Here is a 20420-nt window from a genome sequence, read left to right on the forward strand (position 1 = left end):
TGTTTTACTAATATATTTTTTGAGTAAGGAAAGCAAAGCAGGTTTATCAAACTTTCGAGCTTGTTTGAATTTGATAATTTAAATTGTTGAATTTTCAGCAAAGATATTTTGATTGTGAAATCTCTATTAATCTCAGAATGTTGATAAAACATTATTGGTGACAAAAGGCTTGATCACTTCTTTGTTGCAGTTTGTATGGCATCGCCGGTGCAGACAATTGTATTCGAATACAAATGAAGCATTACAATATCGCTATAATTTGACATAATAGCTCTATTAAACCTCCACTACCTATCCAAACTACCGCATGTTCGTCTAAACTCCTCCTATAATATTTAAGGCAATACACAGTGGCCCAAAATACAAAAAAGCGACTTTGTTAATTGCATACTAAAGCTAGATTTACAGCGAAGAGGAATACCGAAATCGACGCGCAATACAAAAACTCCGATTGTTTAATTTAGAAAATATCTATATCAAAAATAGCTTCTTTCGATACTAATTCTTTTATCTATAACGTTGTCAAATTGTCTGTGGTATACGCGCCATCAAGTTTTGTACTGTATCCTCATTGTGGATCATACCACTCTATGCCGAGTTTAGCATTGTGACAACACAGCGGTAGCGTCGGCCACAACTTTATATCGCCTGCCAAACTAAATGCTTTTTGGAAGCCAGTTTGTTTGTTTGGTAAAACGCGATAATGGCATTCTGCATTGCAGTATGGAACAGTCAGACCCGGAAGCTGTTGGAATACTTCGTCCATTGCAGTATGAGATTTTTTTTGTTAAAACTGGGTAAAAATCTTCTTAGCTCGGATTTTTGCAGTGAAACATTATTTGATATCACGATTGTGCACCTTGTTTTTATATATACGATTTTGGTTTTCCAACCTTATGAGCGACATTTCGAACTGGAATGTTGGAATGTTTCTGAATGTTAAAATGCCTTTGCGAACTTCCACTTGGTTCGACGCCATTTCATTAAATTGAACAGGAATGCTTGTACCACGAAGTAAAGTGGAGAGTTTGAGCTATCATGTAAGTGGTTCGTGAAGTAATTTAGAGATTACACTAAAAGGAAGTGTCCGAAATTTTATCATGGACGGCTTTAAATGCAAGTGAACGAAATTTAACGTAGCTTACTGATATTCTCGCTTTGATTTACTCTTGAAAGTTGAGTTTCTTGCATCAACCAGCTAAGTCGCATCGTTTATATATAATTGGTAAAAAAGCGCTAATCATATAAGAAGTGCACAATACAATACGCTACTGTCAAAACGACAAAATTGCAGCTGATTCAACTATGAGTTTCGAACTAGATCAAATTGGTTCTCGATTGGGTGTTCTCTTCTCTTCTAATTTTATTATGACATTCTCGTTGTGATTTGCTGTAAGCTGGGTTCTGATGAAAGTCTGCCAAGAGATCTAGACATAAGCATTTTGACAAAATACTCTTCCGTCGAGATTCTAAGAAGTATTTCATCAGAATCTGGATTCTGACCTTGCGGGGGCTAACAACTGGTAATGACTAGTTTTACATTAAATATTGCATTGTTACTAGTTGAATTTTATGGCCGATAAAAATAAATTGCTAGTTATCAGTAATCAGCCCAATAATATGAAATAAATAATGATTCATAGGTACCTTAAATTTCATTACAGTTCATTTTCTAGCTTATGTTATTGTTTGGCGGCACTGCTGCTTCATCGCAGTGTGCTGGATGCAGACATAATGTTTTGATTAGTGGTAGTATATCTGTCAGAACCTGGTTATAATCAGGCTTGCCATATTCACAGATTTTTCTGTAATGTCACAGATTTTTTTTCACAATTTTTGATCACAGATTCTTTTTCACAGATGACAGATTTTTGGCATTTTGATAAAAATTTCACAGATTTTTGGAAATATTGTAATTTTTCACAGATTTTTTTGGAAATTTATCACAGATTTTTTTGGAAATTTATCACAGATTTTCACAGATTTTTTCCTGTTTTAGTCATCACAGATGGTAAAATGATTTTTTTGGCTGAAACACAGATTTCTATGTGGCATCCCTGGTTATAATAGGTACCTCCGTATTTCTGAATCACTTATTATAACACTATGTCCAACCTAGCGATTGACGAGTGCTTTTATGGTTAATTAATTGTAGATGGATTCTCCAGTTAAAATAAGGGTATAGTGTATCGTTTAACATATTTGTGACAGTGTAGTGAGATATGGAGCGGCAATTGGCCGCTAAATTCAAGAGTTTGGCTAAGCACTCTTGCGTGCTGTTTCTGTTCGCTATGAGAATGGGTAAAGTTGCGGATATTTCAAGAAGGCAGTTTTATTTTAGTTAATAGTTAATGTTTAGCGATAGTTTTGAACAAATGTGTTATTAATTAGTGTAGAGACAAAGCTGGTTTCATCACAACAACACTACCGTTTGACCAATTTGACATTATCAATATCTTGTATTCTTTATTCGAAGCCAAGAGGTTCGATAAATGGTGAGAATAGGCTCTACTGCTATAATAGGCACAACACCCTCCTTTTGTATTCCAGTTGGTTTTCCTATGTAGCTCACAACCGACCGCAACATTTTGTTTGCCTAAAAACATCTCCTCAGAAAATTGTTCATCACTTGTTTGTTTCCAACTGAATCAATTTACTTTTTACTATAAAAAGTTAGGAATTTGTTAACCCATTCATGCCCATGTTGTTTATGGACAACAACGTTTTTAAACTGCTATAACTTTTGATTGAGACAAAATTTTATCACAAAAACAAGTAAGGCTATTAACAGTTACAAGGATCAGCTCTAGAACTGAGGTTATTGTGATCAGTCTGATGGGATTCCGATGAAGCAGTGCTGCCAGGGACAGTTTGCGTTGACGACAGAAAATGAATTTTTCATATATCTTCGTTATGTTGCAATATTATATAAAACTGATGAAACTTATCAATTTCGACTGTCTTTGGATACGTTTTCCGCGCATTTGGACTATTGTAAATATTCTTAGAGAATTGTATTGAGCATTGGAAGATAAAAATTGAGCAGCTTCTAGCACTGCAGGGGAAATACCGATCTTTATGAAAAAAGGCTTTTTGTGTTTCTTGAACCGTTTTCAAGGAAAAATAGTTTTGAAACCCTGCATGCACTAGAAAAAAGTTGGGCATGAAATGGTTAATAATCAAAACAAATTTTATCGAGTAAAACCCAACCCTAGTCCCACAACCGGGGACACTCCCCTACGATGAGTTCAAATAACGGAAATATTATATTGTTTTTACAACGGAAATAACTGCGAGCGAGACACAATACTTAAAGTACCTACAACATATAAAAAAATTATCCACTCCCGTGACAAAAGCAGTATTTGGTCAATATTTATGACAAAATCGTTCAAAGGTACTTTTTTATTTGAAGGTTTTATTGTTTATGAACTAGATCATCAAATTTATTACAAAAACATTTACATTTTTCTTTTTGTGGGGCTCTGTACTGTAGGAAATAGTAGCAGGTAATGTTATCCACCCTAGTACATACTTAGTACCTTATCTCGATCCAAATAGGGCACGTAGGGATCGGACCTGAGGTTGTGATCAGCGTGGTTCGATTATATGTGATTTGCTTTCTAAAGGAGGTAAGAAGGAATATGTTTCGTTATCTGGATTCTCACAACATGAACTGGAAAAAGTTTCTCCAACTAATAGATTTCAATTCCCCTTATTTTGATATGATTCCTTCAAGGAACTCTAAGTTAGTGCGCGGTGCAAATCGAAGTTGGCACTACCACTTCCTTGAGGACTATCGCCGTTATCACCATTAGGCACAATTCCATCAAGCGCGTACATTTGGTCTAATACGAAGTTGTTTAAAGTCAGGCGCAATGATACTGCTCGTAGTTTCACTTATGTAGTTTCCTGATTTCACTGCTCAGCCGGAGGAACGATGCTGCACTGTTTGTGTAGTGGATAAGCTACAAAGCAGTTGAAATTGATTGATTGGTTTATTGATAGCTATAACAAATTATTTTTTGCTTTTCTCTGGGTCAGATTAGAAGGTAGACTAAAGCATACGAAAGCTCACCAACAAAAGTATAGGGGGAATTGGGGCAATTTGGACCGCTGGCCAATTCGGACCCGCAGCTGTTTCTCAACTATGGTAATATTATGGAAAGCATATATATCATTTTCATGGCTGTCATGTAGCTCTGTTCTGTCTCACAAAATATTGCGGTTCTCAGTTTTCGTGTGCGTATGCTAGGAGAAAATGTTGCTTCGAAGCGCTTTTTTTGAAAGTTGTGTGGGCCGAAAAGCAAGATTTTTGGGCGAGATTATCAACTATTACTTAGGCCAAAATAGCAATTCATTTCTATTGTAAGAAATCGGAAAGAAATGGGTGGAACAGGGTTGAAGTAATTCGGACCTTCCATGTACTTTTGCGCAGAACCGTTTATACACAATACGGTAACAGATCGGGAAAAGTCGCCTTAGAAAAAATGTGCGCAATTGATGAAGCTTTTAGAAAAAAATATTTATTTGGTGTTCGATTGACGCGTTTCAGTTCTATAGCCCATAAACCTTTACTAAGTCCGAATTGGCCCAGTTTTTCTATATTTTAACATTTTATGTCGCTCTGGTGCTTCTTAATTTTTTGGGTAAAAATATTCCAGTACCAGCATTTTACCGGTACTGTGGGATACGGTATCAGGGAACCGGTTCTCACCAAAATGAGTCGGTACTAGAAGCCCTAATCATCCCGGGATCGCAAAAGCACAGAAATTTTCCCAGATTTTTGTACAAAATACCAAATTTCACTTTTTAAAAATTACATGATAAAACCTCATCAAAAATGAAAAAAAACGCCGACGAAATACCCTAGATACTTCTATTTCATCTCTTAAAAATCCAAAGATTGATTAGTCTATTTAGAAGACACACAGAAAGGAAAATGCAAATATTTTTGTAATGAATTACTACTAGATCTAACGCATAAACAATAAAACACGCAAGTTTTTTTTTCGAGATTTGTCCTACTGGAGCTGTAGAGCTAGGTTCTCGGAAGGGCTCCCCGTCAGAATCACATACTGCAATTTGCAGACGAGACAGGCAATGTCGCCCAATAAAACACTGCAATAGGCCAATTGTAGCGGGCCGTGATTCTGAATGTGATATTCATTGTACGGTTCAGGCATGTGCGGGCGTAGGGACTCGCGATCGCGTGTATCATCGCGAAGGGCTCGAACATTTGTACGTTAACGTGCTCGATCGCGTTTGTATGTATGTTTTTGTATGTGTATGAACTTCGCGTGTATAAATTCTATTTCATAACCGTGTGCCTTTCGCGTATTCGCGTGTGTTCTAGAATGATCGCGCGCTGACCGTGAATCTGATACTTAATTTTTTGTGTGCGGTTCAGATTCCAGAAGAAAGTGGGTTCTTACATATCATTAGAATTCCCATTCATGTCGCCGTAGAACGCGTGGTCTAGTGGATATGAGCTTTATTTTTTTTTTGGATTGGTCCAACTGAATGTATGGACCTAAATTGCTAGAATGAAGGCTAAAGATTTCCGGACGTGACCGATTCATGATCGCGCGCGTTTGCAGGTTCGCGTTTGAGACCGCGTTTGTAACTTCGTAAGTACTAAAACGTTCACACAATTGCTGAAGTGTTATCAAGTTTACGCGATCGCGGGCATAGGTGTGCGTAGATGATCGCGAAGGGCTTAAGCGTTCGTATGTCGTGTTTGTCGCGTGTGCTCGCGTGTATGTGACTTCGCGTGTATAAATTCGATTTTGAAACCCTGCGGCCATTCATATATTCGCGGACCGTCTTTCTGATCTTTAGCTTTCGGTGTACGGATCACATTCTGACAGGGAGAGAGTTACCCCATATCACTAGAGTTTCCGGTCATGTCGCCATGGAACGTTTTGTCTAGTGGATATGGGAGTTATTTTTCAATTTCATTATTTTTTTTTATTAATTAACAAGGACCTAGATTGTTGGTACCGAGGATAGTCTTTCGGACAATCCTGATTCATGATGGCGCGAGCGCGGGAGTTTGTAGGTTGACGCTTGAGATCGTGTTGCTAAGTTTATGAGTGCTGAGATTTTCACCCTATCGCCGGGGTGTAATCATGTTTGCGAGTTAGTGGGCGTAGGTTGCTTGGAAAATCGCGAGGGGCTCTAACGTTTGTGCGCTGGCGTGATTTTGTAACGTGTGTTCTTGAATAGTCGCGCGAACCGTGAGTCTGATATTAAATGTTCGGTGCGCGGTTAGAATTCTGGCAGAGAGTGGGATCGTTTATATCGATAGGGTTCCCGGTTATGTCGCCATGAGACGTGTTGTCTAATAGGTATGGGCGTATTTTCTTAATTGGTCCAGCTGAAGGCATGGACCTAGGCTTCTAGGATCAAGGATAGACTTTCGGACTTGACCGATTCGTAATCGCGTGCACGATGGCATTTTTGTAGGTTCCCGCTGAGACCGCGTTTGAGAATGTGTGAGTGTTAAGACGTTCACTATCACCATCTTTGTTGACCCAGCTGAAGGCGGGTGTATAATGGCGGTATACTGCCTATGATCGCATATCAGTCCCATAAAGATAGGAAATCCTATAGAAAACGGGACAACTATGCGATCGTGGGTAGTATAGGACTCGAAAAGAAGAAATAAAAGACAATATATGAGAGACGTAATAGATTAGATAGGTACAAGATACAGCTGAAGTTATGATCATCACATGAGACATACATTAGTACTTCAAACACTACTAATACTTGAATAGCCAATCACCACACATAGCACATCCTTTCTCAATTATCTATTTGTTACTGGTTGATTGTTGGTTATGAGCTGGTAAATAGAGGAAAGGTATAGAACAGAAAAAAAGGCTCATATCAGCCCTCCCGGCCTCCTCGACACACCACTATCGAGGCGTATTGTAATCAACATCTTGAAGTGGGCTTCTTATATAAATCAAATCCTCAGTAGTCATAATGTTTGGTGGATTATGAACTTGGTGCAAATAAAAACTAAAAAGAGCGAAGGTCCTTATATTTAGACAACTCTATTGAATCTATTGTGGCTTGATGATGTTTACAATACCGTCAATCCCATCAACCTGCGAGAGGGCTAAACAATAAACACGCAAGTTGGACAAATACTCATTTAATTACGGGGGTGGATTAACTTCTACAAATACTACGAATGTATGTTAAAAAAAACTATCTATTGGGTTGTTTTATTTTTTTGTGTAGCGTAGTTTTCAATGAAATCGTTCGTCAGTGATTTATGCCCTATTGATTGATTTCACTAAAAAATACGCTGAACAGAAAGCCAAAAAATGGCGTTTTAACTTAAATTTAGCTAATTCTGAGTAACTATCACCACGAGATCCCACAGAATTCGTGGCTTCGTGGGCGACTCGCACTGATTTCTGCTGTCAAAAACTATTCTACTCAGTTTAGCTCTTATGTTTCAAAAGGTACTTTTGAGTTGTTTAGGGTGTACCCAAATTTGGGAAAGGTGTTCGAGCACTTATAACCAGTGTTGTCAAAAATTTTCGTAGCTGAACAGACATCCGGTCAAGCCAAACATTTTGAAAGATTTTTAACATTCTTAGGATCCTTTCGACTTTCTGAGTATCTCTTCTCGAATGTTCAATATTCGTCGATATGGTAGGAAATGAAGTACTATCAATTTATAACATCTGAAAGAACCCTTTCTCCTGGATTCGGCCCAAAATCAAAGCAATATTTGAGAATGTTTTGTGGGAAAATGAAAAGATATACGAACATCTGCTTTCGATCTTTTATTCGTTATTTATCGAGAATTAGAAAATGATTTTTTTTCTTTGAAAATTCAAAATGGCTGCTTCAAAATGGAGTTTTTCTCGAAACCATGTCTTTTCTTCTAACGTCAAAAATAGGTCTTGTTCCCTTTATCCAAAAAATGTTTGGAAGTACACTCAGGTTTTTTTTTACGCGGGGGATACGAGCCGCGTAAATGAAAACCGCGTAAATGAAAACCGCGTAAATTTCAAAATCCGCGTAAATGAAAACCGCGTAAATTTCAAAATCCGCGTAAATGAAAACCGCGTAAATTTCAGAATCCGCGTAAATGAAAACCGCGTAAATTTCAAAATCCGCGTAAATGAAAACCGCGTAAATTTCAAAATCCGCGTAAATGAAGACCACTTAAATTTAAGAATCCGCGATAAAGGGAACCTCATTGATGGATACCGCGTAAATTTCAAAATCCGCGTAAATGAAAACCGCGTAAATTTCAAAAACCGCGTAAATGAAAACCGCGTAAATTTCAAAAACCGCGTAAATGAAAACCGCGTAAATTTCAAAATCCGCGTAAATGAAAACCGCGTAAATTTCAAAATCCGCGTAAAAAAAAACCGCGTAAAAAAATACCGCGCAAAAAAAAACCGCGTAAAAAAAAACTTGAGTGTATACACTTGTTTGTCTGACTATTCCTATTCCTAACATAGGCGTTAAATATTTTTAATTTTTAAACGAGATTACAGTAAAAATAGAGTCAAATTTCACTTTTTCTTAAACGTCTATAATTTTTTTTTGTCGGAATTTATTGAAATTAGGTATAAACCATGGGAAATTTTATCTGTTTAAATAAACTATATTCATTTCTCGTTTCAGTTTACTACAAGAGGCACTGCACTTGACAAAGTAGGACGATGTTTTGCGCGCAGAGGCCAACGAGATCCGTAATTTTGAAGCCGCCATTTTACTTGAATTTTAACCCTCCGAACATCGCGTAGTGTACTGAGTGCGCATAGTTCAGAAATTTTGAAGAAGTAGTCTAGAAGTTTCAGGCGGTCGCCTAAATTTAAATAATGACGTGACTGTTGGACGTTTAATGCTCACATAAAGGAATCCTTAAGACTCGTTTTTTTACACTGAACATAAAACCATTTATTCTTCAAAACTGCTACAAAACAGCCGTAAATCTTAATATGAAAGTAGGTTTTAAAGAATATTTCCCAAGATTTTCTTAAAACGTGTTAGTTTTATTACAGAGAACGAACTTTTAGGCTTTTATTCAAATTTTGGCTGAGCACCTGTACTGCCATTTCGAGTAAAGAGAGCTTAATTTTCTCTGCTAAATCTCAGTTTTTATGCATCTTTCACCAAGATCTGACAATAGGAATTGCAGTAAGTAAAATACCAAGCTGAATTAAGTGTGTAACTTCAGTTAAGAAATTAGTAATCGAATTAAATAAATGAACAGAAACAGTTTTCAAAAAAACATTTCTTGCACACCTTTTGAAACACAAACTTATGTGGTAATTCCAACCAATCTGGGGACAACTTGACAGATAGTGCTTGTTTCATATATGTACCACTGAATTGAATAGTGGCGCTAGTATACCATCTCCATATAAGTAGCACAGAGAACAGACATCCATGAGCGAACAAGAATATTTAAAAAACGTCAAATCCACTCCGGAACCGGTTCGAAATCCTGAATGGAATCAGTATGGAATCTTGCTCAAAGAAAACAACCGATTCCGACTCTATCGGTTCATGCATTTGAGCTGGAAGTAATTCTGGAAGTCCGAACCGGTTCCGGACTAGTTTGACTGGGTAGAGGAATAACCGCTGTCAATTCAGTCGAACTCAGCCACAAAAAACATGAGGACAGTAGCGCACCTGGTTTGGATATCTCAACTACCTTCAAAACCGTTAGAGATTTTTACACAAGTTGAATGCTGAAGATGGACGTCTGTTCTCTGTGTGAGTAGCATGAACAACGAAACGAAATATTGCCAAGAGAAAAACCTGTTTCGTTTCGTTGCGTTCATAACCTCCGTCAAAGTAGCTAGAACAACATTTAGAAAAAGCGTATTCCAAAATGTGGATAAAAAAATATTATTATTCGAGAATAAATTTATCGCCATCTGAAAAACGTCAGCAAAGTTATCCTTATTATAAATTTAATTGGAAGTCGTTATTTTTAGAAACAAACTCCTCCATCCTAAAAATGTTTTAGTTTTCTTGTTGTGTAAAGTGTGTAAAAGGTAAATATGCTCTTTTCTCGAGAAATCTAAATGTTATATTTTTATAAATATTTTTGGTTAATAAAAGTAAATCAACAAACTTAACAATTCGTGAACCTATGACAATTTGTTTCAAATTAATTAAGAACGTCAAGAACTCGAATCGGGAATATAAATAAAATATGTAGAATTTTCGAAACATTTAGCCAAATTTCTATTTTGGATAGAATTTATATGCATTTTATCAGAATTCTGGAAGCAAACCGGTAGTGCCCGGTTATAGCGGTTATAGCAACTTCTGCCAGAGCTTTAATCGACTCGTGCAATAATTCTGTCCGGAAGATATTACGATGGTTTTGGTACGGCTCATATTAAAATTCTTCTCGCGTTTTACTTGGTTCCACTTTGACAGAAACTTAACGAAAAGGCTTCTGGGCTTCAGCAGAAGACTTGGTGTCCGAGGAGATGTTGGTTGGAGAAGATGGCTTTCAAATTCAAGCCAATATAAGGGCAAGGGTTTCGAATTTGAAATTCTAAATCACGCTGCCCCATCCCCAAGGACCAAAGGAGTGACATTAACCTTCTTCGTAGAGTCACTCCCAACGATATACCCCAATCCCCTATAAACAGAAACGGTCGGTACGGTTGTCCTCGTTTGTTCCTTATTCAAAATTCAAAACGATTCGTTAGTTAAATTATTCATTAAATGAATAAATTTATTGCCGTATAGTTTTGAAACACCTTTTAACCCAACTCTGCACAGTAGGCCTGGCCGTTTTAATATTTGCGACATATTACACATAATATGCTTCAAATATTAATGTTGACAAGAAAAACACTAAAGAATAACTGCGGTGTTTTCCAGGATGCTTTTCAATTCTGGCTGTGTAAGAGTTAGAATAGAATAGAATAGAAAGGGGTACGAATTTGAAATTCAAAACGAGAACAGTTTCTAATTTGAACAGCAAAATAAATTGGGTGATAGAAATGTTTACATAATTTATTTTTTACGAATATGGAAAGTAATAAATGAGATGCGTCTTTTTTAAATGATACTGCATTTGACATCACAAAATTACCACAAAATTTGCTATCGAGTTCATGCTCATATATTAAGGAGAATTAAGGTAAACCTCGATGGTAGTTTTCACTTAACCATGGCAAAAAATCTTAACGCATTACTGATACTTGTTTTAACGGGTTTTATTTTTCAAAAAATCGAACCCTTTTATTTTTCAAAAAGTCGAATATTTTTATTATTAATCTGAAAGTTCAACGCATTGAGAACATTTTCGCAAATTTTCTTAAAGATCCGAGCAATAGATCGAAAGTTACAGCGCTTCCAAGCGTGATTCGTCTACCAAGAGCAGTGGTAACTTGAAATTTTAAACTCGATTATCTCGAAATGGTTTTTCCGTGATCACGATTGCCGAAAAACCACTCAACCGATTTTCTTCAATTTTTTTCAATTGATCGTAATTAATTTTTCTCGTACCTTAACACTTCTTTTTTCATGCATAAATTTTTGTTTTGTAGATGAGAATGTTTTAATACAATTTTTAAAGTCCAAACAATTTCCTTTTTATGCATGAATTTCTGTTTTGTAGGCGAGAATTTTAAAATGCAAATTTTAGAGTCCAAAACAGCGATTTTTTAGGAAAAACGTTCCCGAAAGCAGGAAAAAAATTATTATTTCTTCAACTAAACGTTAAGCTACAAGGAATACTTATATAATAATGGATTTTTGTGAGTTTGGGATTTACGTTGATTTATTGGTCTTCAATTGTAATCACCGCAAACCTCTTGAATAAAAAAAGGGTTTCGGGGAAAAAGCCTTAACTTCGCCAAATATCAATACATTTTTATAAACTTATGTTTTTTGTTTCAATGAAAAATGTACTACCAAAATACTATAAGTTTGATGAAATGAAATCATTGCTTTACGCCTTTAAGTAAATTCAAATTGTGTTGACATTTTTCTCGTAAAGAGGTATGTAACCCCTTAACCTGGACTTAAGATTGATTACTTTTGAAAAAACATAAAAGAGACTGAAAATAATTTCTCGAATTTCGAAAACCTTCGTGAGTGCGAGTGAAAAGAAAAAGCTAAATTGAACTATCTACTCTTTGGGTTGTTATATTTTTCTATGTCTCCCAGATCCAACAATTTCAGTGGCATATAAACAAATGGCTCTCGGATTCAACGTCCACCTCGATAAAATTTCACGAACTAACAATAAAACAACAAATTGAAGAATGAAAGTAGCTTTATTATATCAATTTTGTTGACTATTTTCGGCAAATTTGAGACTAAGAGAAACGAAAGCAATGAAATTGAAAGACGGATAGGTATTCTAGAGCGAATCAACTTAGAACGGAAAACTAGGACTAGGCATACTCATATGGACATGATCGATAGGAAATGTGAAGTATTTTGCCTTCTGCTAAGTAGGAGTTGGGCGTTGCACCCAAGTCTACCGCATGGTCATTGATAGAACATAACTCATCATCATGTTTTACCGCCGACGCCGTGCAACGCCCAACTTCTACTTAGCAGAAGGCTCTTCACATTTCCTTTCGATCATGTCCATATGAGCCTGCCTAGTCCTAGTTTTCCGTTCTAAGTTTATAACTGATTTGCTCTAGAATACCTACCTGTCCGTCTTTCAATTTCGTTGCTTTCGTTTCTCTTAGTCTCAAATTTGCCGAAAATAGCCAACAAAATCGATATAGTGGAACCTTGCGACAATTAAAAAAACATAGTATCAAGTAGCTTTATTGCAATTTATCATGTGCCAGATTCTTCCAGACTATTTTTCGAAAGTGCCAGATTTCGATTCCAAATACTTGGCAACACTCCCAAATATATGAGATGTAACAACAGCGCATTCATGAATGAAATGCAAGTTTTAATTCGTTCATCTTTTGACAGAAAACGAACCTAAATTCTGTAGCAATGGTAGCGATAACATTTACTATTTTCGGTGGCTCTTAAGAACATTTTCGAAATAGATAGTGAAATGTTATTCAATTCAATTCGTCAAACTGATAACTACAACTAAATGTATTTAAAAAAGTGAAATTCTCAGAAGGCTCCTTCTCTTTTGTCAAATCTCGACAAACATTCCTGCGTAAAAGCATACTGTCAAAATGTTCTTTGAGAGAAATTTCCGGACAAACCGTTATTAGCCGAGCACAATTTACAATAGCTTATCAAAGAGAAACTTTTCTCTTTTGTACCGACATCTGTGATTCGTGAGTAACGGTTCTCCCGGAATGTCCACTCGAAGTGAAGTTTAGCAGTTGACTTATATGCCTTAAGCGCGATTCAGACGATACATCAGCTTCCGTCAACGTCAACGGAACGTCACCGTTCCGTCAGGATAAGTTAAATACTTTTCTCTTGCGTCCGTTCACACATGCCGTACGTCAAAACGTTCCGTGCCGTTGATGTTGTGTGTGAATGCCTCCATTTCACTGTATGTAACTTATCCTGACGGAACGGTGACGTTCCGTTGACGTTGACGGAAGCTGATGTATCGTCTGAATCGTCCTTTACTCTTTTGTTTGTCGTGAAATAAGAGTATCTAGAAAACTTTGACTAATCATGACATTTCCCGTCATGTACCAACTAAGGACCTAATGAACACGATATCAAATCACAGATAAACTAAAAATTAACACCCAATTAGCAGCAGCGAAAACAAACCAAAGGTAGCCATGTTACTTTTCCTTCGACATTCCACATTTTCCACCACTAACCTTCCTTTGAACACAAACACGCACATCGAATTCGGCCAATCCGCAGCCACAGCCGTCGGTGGCGTTTGTTGCAAACGCTCGCGCATTGCAACCAGCAGCACCCCAAAAACCAGTAGCCCGAAGAGAAAATCGAGAACAACGAACAGAAAGAAAAAAATGCGAACACAGACCGACCGAGACCCGGTGTGCACATGTGCGCGTGTAACCCCGGTAGCGATATGTGTTGCAACAGCGGAGCAGCGGAGTAGGTAGCACGCGCTTTGCTTCGATGATCGTCGTCGTGTGTGCGAGCGAACGGCGACATTATAATTAGACGTTTGCCTCGTTCCTACTACTTCGTTACGTGCCGAAAAAACGGGTTTCAACGGGCAACGAGGAAAAAGGGCGGCGCAAAAACCGGTAGCCGGAATTGTTTCCTCCGTGTCTCTTCCACCCGTGTTTTCTCCCTTCGGGACGTGCGTCATTTTGGGTCGGGAGTTCGCGTGTTGTACGCAAAATTGGCAGTTAAATTTGATAGGCAAATTGAAGGAATGGAAGCGAACGCCGTCGGGAAAACTATTCGGATTGAATGGATTGAAGTCCGACGGCTTAACGCGAGGAGATGAAAGATGTCACTTGCTGGAAACTCGAAAAAGAATGAAACTCCATTCTTGCCAACGTGTGTGTATGTGTTGGTGAAAGCGCACAAACGGTAGCCCGAACAGTAGCAAAAGCCAACCAGATATGGATATGAAAGATATGAAAAAGTAGGCGGTGTAAAGACCGGTAGCTCGGGCCACTGCATTGGCTACCAGCTCCAGTCGGCTACCGTATTCGTGGTGCGATGGACGACGTTTGCCGTGTAATTTAGCTTGAAAAGTAGTTTTTAAAGTGTGCAGTAATAAACTTACCTTTTAAAACCGCAGTTTCGTGCAGTGATGATCTGTGCTCCGCTCGACAATCAGTACAATTTCCTCTAGTTGGATTACAGTGCCGTCAGCTACTTTTTTGAACACTTTTTACCACAATTTATTCTCTTCGGTACACTAGTATCGCTGGAGTCACTTTCTAGCTCAACATAATTCATTTATATTCACTCTATTGCTTTCAGGACAACTGCCTCGATCGCACGAAAAACAGTAGGATGCAGCGGTAAAACCAATGATATTAACTATCAGCAAATCCTGCAAGAACTCCTGCGCGGGATGACGCTCTGAACTCCAGCACAGTCGAAAAAAGTGTGAGAGTTAATAATATCTCAGATGTAATATAACTTCCGAACGCTTCTGTGCGTATCGCTATTATGACTAAATTGATCTTCCGCACTTGAAGGCAAGGGTAGCGTAGCAGCACAGCTCAGAGCGCACGGGAGACCCCCGGTTGTACAAAGATGAAGACGATGAGTCGAGCTCTATACTCAACACAGCAGCGCGCAATAATACACACCGAAATAACGACACGAGAGGCCGACCGACCGAGTCAGCAACAGGAGGCAAACGCGTCGGAACGTGTGTGTATGCCCCGCACACCAATCGGAGTAGAGTCAATCGGGTAACCCGAAAAGTTTAAAAGTTATGACGGAGAATTGTAGAAGGTGGCTACCAAAAAACGGCCTGTTTAGTACGCTGGACTTGGAACGAGTGTTGCGAGCGTTTGCTAGTAACAGAAGTCAAAAGACTTTCTGGCATAGTAGCTGCAAACTGAAACTGCAGACATCTACTGTACTTAACCATGTTACCGTCCGGGTCGTATCTGTTGCCACGTGCAAGAGCGAGATGGAACCACTGAAAGGCCAGGAGAAAACCTACACTAGTAGCTGCTTTATTGATGCCCCCCGTAGCACCGTAGACCCCTAGAGTGCGTACATTAAATCTCCTTCTATATACACAGCTGCTGCTGCCGTTGCTGTTGATGTTGCGCTTGACGATTTGACTCTCGGGTATATGTACCATCAAGTTTGCTGCCGACTTGACTCTTGCGTCTAGGCTCTCACACTGGTTTTTCTCGTTCGTTCCCGCTCGCTCACACGCAAGCTTTCTCGCTCGAACCAGAGCCTCTCTCGCTGGTCCGTTGATTCACGCTTTGTCTACAACGTCCTACGCGCGCGCACGGTGTGGCTGAGGCGTGTGTGACGATCGGGGTGCCAGTGTTGCCAGATAATGTGGAGCGCGATGAAAGTTAATTCGCATGTTCTTTCGTAAAGAATAAGATTGCCTATCCTTGGTTTCTGTGATATGGTTACGACATGGATTACGAAGTAAGGCGTCGAAAATTTAAACCCAGCTAGGTTTTGTCTGTAATTCAATCGTCATATGATCGGTGTTAAGTCATACCGGACTAAGTGACAAAATATTGATTTCGAGAAAAATAAGTTTAAAGTTTCAATCGCATTTACATTATAATTGAAAATTAATTTTTGCTATAAGTCTTGTTTATTGTTACATATTTCAAATCTGGAAAATGTCGAATGTAGATGACGAAATTCTTTATCCAGTGATATCATTATCTCATTTTTTTGATGATTTGCGACTTAGTCCGGTCTGACTTAACACCGACCATATGTTCTAAACAGTCCGGTATTTTAGGGTCAATAAAATTCTAGTTGCTACATTCGTCGAAACAGAAAATCAAAAACACCCTTTTCGCAAAGAATCAATTGTTTTACAGCACATGTCAAGTGCGAGTTATTGTGCGACTCCAAAGAGCCATAAAACCCTCGTTGCTACAAGGAAGAAGTACGAACTCGATTTTAAAGAATTATTTGCAACTGTAATACTAACTCCGCAATTGTTCTGTCCGTTTAAAATCCACTGTGAAATCTGTCGTGAACTCAAAATAGAAATTTCGCAATCGATTGTAGTATCAAAGATTCTAATTTGAATTTCTTTTCAAACAAAATATCTGGCCACCCTGTCCCAGAGCCATCCGGGCATCCGTCTCGCCAGCAGCTGCCTACTGCGTTTTGGGCTTCACCTTCTTGATTGAAGCGCACTTTGCATGAGTCAACAGGCGCGCACCTCAGTTGTGCCCACCCGCGACTTCCGCTCCGCTCGGTTCCTGCCTGCCGGCCAGCCTTCCCTCGATCGATCAGTTAAGGGTTTCTCCAGCTAAACTCCACCCATTTCCATGCCAGCCGAAATCAGTTAGCAGGCAATAGCTACACTCCGCCCACTTTTCTCCGCTGCCGTTTTGCTCTTTCTCTCGTGCACATTCGGTAGTTGCACGGCTTCTTATTCAAATTGCTTACGCGTCGGAATGAGCTAGCTTCCTCGCTTAGCTCACCAACACACAACGACACCGCCTGACCAACACCAACGTTCAACGCTTTGTTCGGGTTTGCTTGCTCTCGCTCTCTTTGTTCGCCGCAAAGCACACATAAAAAAACACATATAGTCGCTTTTTATAACGTTATTAATTTTAATTCCATTCTTCGTCATTCATGCTCTGTTTAGACTTCTTCTTGCCGCGTTTCGTTTCGACCGTCTTCTTATTCTGCTTTCCCATGCTGCACATGTAAAGCCGCAATCTTTCTTCTTTCGTACCGTGCCGCAATGCCCTTCGTGATCACCAGGTCCAAGTCTACCCGTCGACACCGCCACAAAGGCAATCTTTAACATTCCTTTCGGTAACCCCTCTGTACCCTCTCAGCGAAACGATTTCCTCTCTGCATACAACGAATAAACCCATCGTTTCTCATTCTCTTTTATTTTATGTTTATTGTATAAATTCTACCGCTACCGCCGTTACGCGCGTCAAGATCGCTCTCTGCGGATCACCGAGACGGCGGCGACGCGGTATCTCAGAGGTAGCAGCAGCAGTGCGCTGGTGCTGTTGGCGAACGGCGGTGGGGTCAACCTTCTCATTTCAACTGCGGCTCGAAAGAGAAGGAAAGAAAGAGACACATGAGTTTTGGGATTGATCAACTCGGCAGCTTTCGGGCTGCCAGATCGTGGTGGCGCGTTGGCATCATCGATGTTCTCGCGGCTGCCTGTCTTTGCGTTGGCTGTTGGTTGGCCTGCAAAGCCAACCGGCTCGGTTTTGTACATAGACGGCGAAAGAGTGCACCAACACCAGCGCCACTTGCGCGGCCACCGATTGGAGGCCTCCAGGCACACACCGGCCACGGTAGTGGAGATAGGCTGCTTGCACATAAGCAACATGCAGCGACCAGTGGCCAACCGGGCAGGACGCTGGGACGGTGTCGCAACGGGGAAGATAATTTCGTTCCGTTTTAGCCACTGCTGCCAATTACGCAAAAAGGTTGTCGAGGTCGGGTTTAGGAGCTTTCCGACTCATTTTGTTAGGCAGAGGGAGCATAAATGTCTGTTTAGGTAGGTGGCTGATTTTTAAGATTAACTTTGGAATTTGAAGCTGGCAATGTAAGGTATGGATGACATAGCGCCAATGGAACTCTACAAGAGGCACATGTCATATGGAAAATTACATTAAAGATATTTAGTCAAAAATGTAGAAGAAAATTTTTGTCAAACGTAGTTGTCATAAACTAAGGAAACGTTGTCAGCTCTGATTTGAGAAATAATCATAACTATCGTCGAATTGAGTCATTAAGTGAAGATTTATTTTTCTTTTATTAAATAAATCGATAGAGCTCAACTTTTTAAATATAAACATATATGTTCAACCCTTATAATTTTAGAAAGATTTTTAATTTATTTGAGCCACGTGGGTTAGCATTTTTGACAGTTAACCTAGCAAAAAGATAGGTGTAACGGTGCTTAAATTGAAGGTTTGGCCCTGGAAATCTAATTTCGTAAAATAATTCTTATTTTTCATTTAAATACAAGAAAATAAAAGCAAAGTTGACTATGTATCTTTAATGTAAGCTGCATCGGAAAACGGCAAAAACAACATAATGCCCCAAATGATAGCTTTTACCCATACAACCAACAAGCATTATAACGTAGCATACTATTTACGTTAGATCTACATAGGGCGATGAGTCCATTATCGCTATGTTTCTATTATCACGCTACCCATTGGAAGCCGTTGGTTAGAGCAGTGTCTGCCATCTTTGTTCAACGCATTGAGTCAAATGGTAGCGCAACAATGGGGGCACTCGATTCGTGTTTTCGTTGCGCTCAAATACAAGAATTTCACTGTTTTCAGCGCATGTATGTTATTATCTTGGTACTTAACAACGAAGCAAAGCTGTTGATGCCAGTTTTTACGCATTCCATTGTTTGTAGGCCGAGTATTTAATGATTCAGTGAGGCGCCCTCCTTAGTATGGTGAAAATAGGCACTTCACCCTATACACACTTAGAAAATATTGCAGTATTCGGTAAGTTTTTACCAACCCAGGGACAACTTGACAGTTAGTGCTTGTTTCATATATGTACTACCGATTTGCTGGTGGCGCTAGTATGCCTTCCCTGTACTGCCGCTCTAAGCATAATTGTCCCATGTATATAGGGAATCCCATAGAACATGGGACAAATATGCTTATAACGGCAGTGTACGAGTACCACGAACAACGAAACGAAAAAGTTTCAAGAGAAAGGCGGGTGTCGTTACGTGTGTTATGAACGCCGTCAATGCGGCTAGAATAACATTTAGAAAAAGCGTATTCCAAAATTTGGATAATGAAAACTATTATTAAAGAATAAATATATCCCTAACTGGGAACCGTCAGCAAAGTTACATACCTAAATCTTATTATAAATTCAGCTGGAAGTCGCTGTTTTTAGCAACTGTCTCTCTTCCTTCCTAAAAATGTTTTGGTTTTCTTGTTGTGTGAAGTTTGTAATCAGTGAATCATTGGTTCTTTTTTTCGATAAATGTGAATGAAAAATATTTTGGCCAATAAAAGTAAATCATCAAGCTTAACAATTTGTGAACCTACGACATCTTGTTTCACGTTCATTGAGAACGTCAAGAATTCTAGTATTTTGATCGGGAAAATAAACAATATATGTAGAATTTTCTACACATTTTGCAAAATTGATTTTGAATAGAATGTGTGTGCTTTTATCAGAATTCTGACAGCAAACCGGTAGTGCTCGGATACAGCAAGAATGCTGTCAGGAATGTACAATTTTGTTCGACTACTGCCAGAGTTTTGTTCGACTTCTGCAGCAATTCTGTTCAGAAGATATTGCGATGGTTTTGTTACGGATCCCTTCAGAATTATTCTGGTATTTTACTCGACTCCAGTCTGATAGAAACCTAACGGAACGTTATCTACCGGAGGATTTCATGCCTGTAGAGAAGTTGATTCGATCCGGAAGATTTTCGGAAATTCCAATACAAGTGGAAGTAGCTTGATTTTGAAAGTCATCTTCTTGTATTTCCGAAAATCGATTTATTTTATTTTGGATTTTTTAAACTTAAAATGGAATCCATATTTCTGTTTAGGTATCGTGGAATGACGACAGTTTCTAACTTGCACAGCGAAATACATTTTGATGATAGAAATGCTTAAATTGTTTATTTTTTACAGATAGGGAAGCTGACCCAATAGTTGCGATAGCAGGTATAGTTGTGATAGTGATGAAAAATGATTGTTTTTGGTCATTTAAATAACGTTAAGGGAAAAATATCAGTTTATAAATTTCATATTTCTAATATTACTTAGAATACAACAAGTGCTCTAATAGTATCAAATATCTGCATAAAATGCTTTTTCTTTGCGGACTAC

General features: G+C 38.7%; 1 protein-coding gene across 2 annotated transcripts in view; it reads right to left on the reverse strand.

The window, feature by feature from the left end:
• Positions 1–15464, reverse strand: part of LOC131678928 (protein drumstick) — an 88663-nt gene extending 73199 nt beyond the window's left edge. The window contains exon 1 of one of the 2 annotated variants that reach the window (XM_058959379.1): positions 14675–15464. The gene's annotated coding sequence lies outside the window, so the exon portion shown is untranslated. The remainder of the gene's footprint in view (positions 1–14674) is intronic. The other variant, XM_058959378.1, reaches the window with a different exon arrangement.
• Positions 15465–20420: the final 4956 nt, after the last annotated feature.

This window comes from Topomyia yanbarensis, chromosome 2 (assembly GCF_030247195.1).
Source record: "Topomyia yanbarensis strain Yona2022 chromosome 2, ASM3024719v1, whole genome shotgun sequence".
NCBI lineage: Eukaryota > Metazoa > Arthropoda > Insecta > Diptera > Culicidae > Topomyia > Topomyia yanbarensis.